Here is a 2,704-nt window from a genome sequence, read left to right on the forward strand (position 1 = left end):
TGAGAAAGCGAAGTGAGAGGTAATATATATTATATTATTGGATAACACTGGTAATATTGTATGTTCTCTCACTTATCACTTTTATAACAGCAAAAATATCAAATTGGTATATTTTGTTTATCCTTAATGACACTTTGACATATAATTTTTTTCCGGCGACATATTAGTATATTTTTCCCCTCCGGCGACTAGTGGGCCTTAAGTTTGGTCGGATCCAATTTTATGACAATTTTTCTCACGTGATGCGAACGTGACCCCAACGTGGCTTCCAGCGTGGCGGTCGTTGGAATATTTTACTCTGTTCGAAAGGGGTTTTTTCTCAAATTAGGGTTAGGCTTCTCCTCTTCTCTTCGTCTTCCTCCATCTTCTTCTTCCTCCTAGGGTTAGGGTTAGGTTGAGTGGAATTGAAATTAGTGATGGATTCTTCATCTTCAAGCTGTCGCTCAAGTTTATTGTCAAGCACGAGCATGGGAAGAAGCAAACAAGGGTTCAATGGGATAAAAGCTATACGATAGTGGAATGATCTAGCAAAACAATCTGGGGTAATGTTTGTAATTGTGGTTTGGATTGTAAATATTTTACTTCTATGATTGATGAAAATCCAAGAAGGAGGTTCTACAAATGCCGCAATCATCATGCAAGTTAATTTTGGATTTATTTTGAATTATTGATAAATTTTCCTTAGATTTTACTTTATACCTGTAGTTATGAGTTGAAGTTATGAGTTGAAACAGAGAGATATATATGAGAATATGCATGCTAAATACGAATTTTGTGAACACGATCTTAGAAATAACTGGCGTTAATTTAAATTGAATAGGCTGAATACGTAATTAATGCATTAATATAATTTCTATAAAATATTACAAAACAATTTTCAATCATTATATCATTTATATATTAATTAACGTATTAAAGCCTACTATTATCCAAATTAAAGCCTACTATTTTTCCCTTGCCAATATTGCTAAACCCTAATGATCTTTTTGATGAAGATGATTGGTTGCATTTCTCTTAGGTGTTTGTTTCTTCCTCCTAGTCTCATTGGTCACCTTATTTTGATAAGTTTTGGTGGTCGCTTGTTGCGTATGCACATCTGCCTTATTACCCATTAGAGTGGCATTAGTAGTAGTGGCATCCATAGTAGTAGCTTCTTGTGCTTGTGCTTGACTTGGTTGAGTTATTGATTCATCAATTGGTTGACTCACAACATCCAACAACAACACATCAGAGGCATCCACAAAAACTTCTACAGGTTCATTTATTACATGATCAATAAAGATTTCAATTGCCTTCACCCTTTCTGCATGTTCTACCATATCAATTAAGGAATCTTTTTAATTTAGAGACCTCAATCCACCATTGTCAACTCGTACACTAGGAATACGGTAGAACAAGCAGTTGACATTGTTATAGCCAATTGCTTTAACCTCATCATTCAGTCTTTCTATATTCAGTTCATCTTTATCTATAAATCTAACATCAAATCTACCACCAATATAATCTTCCACATCTTTCTATATTCAGTTCATCTTTATCTATAAATCTAACATCAAATCTACCACCAATATAATCTTCCACATAGCCAAGCGGGAAATTTCCTCCATGTCTGAAATCTAACATCAAATCTACCACCAATATAATCTTCCACATAGCCAAGCGGGAAATTTCCTCCATGTCTGGTTTTAACCATGATATTGACACCCATCTGCAATAAAATTATTACGAATTAAATAAAAAATAACTACTAAAATAAATTGCTTCAGGACCCCTAAATTAGACAAGCAAACAACCTAAATATCACAATCAAAACCCCCACATTAGACCAGCAAACCACCTAAATATCACAATCAAACCCCCCAAAATAAACAAGCAAACCACTAAATTATACAATAAACCGTAATCATGATTGAATTTCACAACAAAAAACACGTAAAATCTGTAATCGACACGCTGTTACCATGAAAAACCGTAATTTACACTAAACCATGAATTTCAACCCATCAACTAACCCTAGTCATCCTAAATGACCATCTAATTACTAAAATTATTTTAAAAAATATGAAACTTGTACTCACCTTTTTCGTCGTGCCAAAGACGATGAAATAACCCTAATAAACTCTTCGGCCTCAATGTAGATGGAAGATATTCACTTAGATCGTCTACAATTTGGGGATGATCACGCTTCTCACGCTCAAGTGCAAGAGAGGGAAATAAGATAATAGGGGGGTTCTCTGCCAGAGAAATCTTCAACCTCTTTCCCTCTAACTCCAGCACGCTGGAAAAAAATCGCCGTAAAGATGGATCCGGCCAAACTTAGGGCCCATTCGTCGCCGGAGGGGGGGAAATACCAATATGTCGCCAGGAAAAAAATTATATGCAAAACTGTGGTTAACCAAAATATACCAATTTGGTATTTTTACCCTTTTATAACTTTTATTTTATATATTTTTGACATAAACAACTTCAAAAAAAAGTTGATGAGGTCCAATAGGCTAATAATGCCACGCCATGGGCCTACAGCCCATTTTAATAATCCCCACCTCCTCGTTTCCGCGATGTTACCCCTCGCCGAGAGACGCCAACTAAAGATCTGACTTTTTATTTAAAAAAATAAATAAACCGAGCTTAATTGTCTTCTCTTCTCCGTCGCGATTCCCAAAACTCCAACCCTAATCCGAACCCGAATTATCCATTTGCCGCC

The sequence above is a fragment of the Asparagus officinalis genome, chromosome 7 (assembly GCF_001876935.1).
Source record: "Asparagus officinalis chromosome 7, Aspof.V1, whole genome shotgun sequence".
NCBI classification, from domain to species: Eukaryota; Viridiplantae; Streptophyta; class Magnoliopsida; order Asparagales; family Asparagaceae; genus Asparagus; species Asparagus officinalis.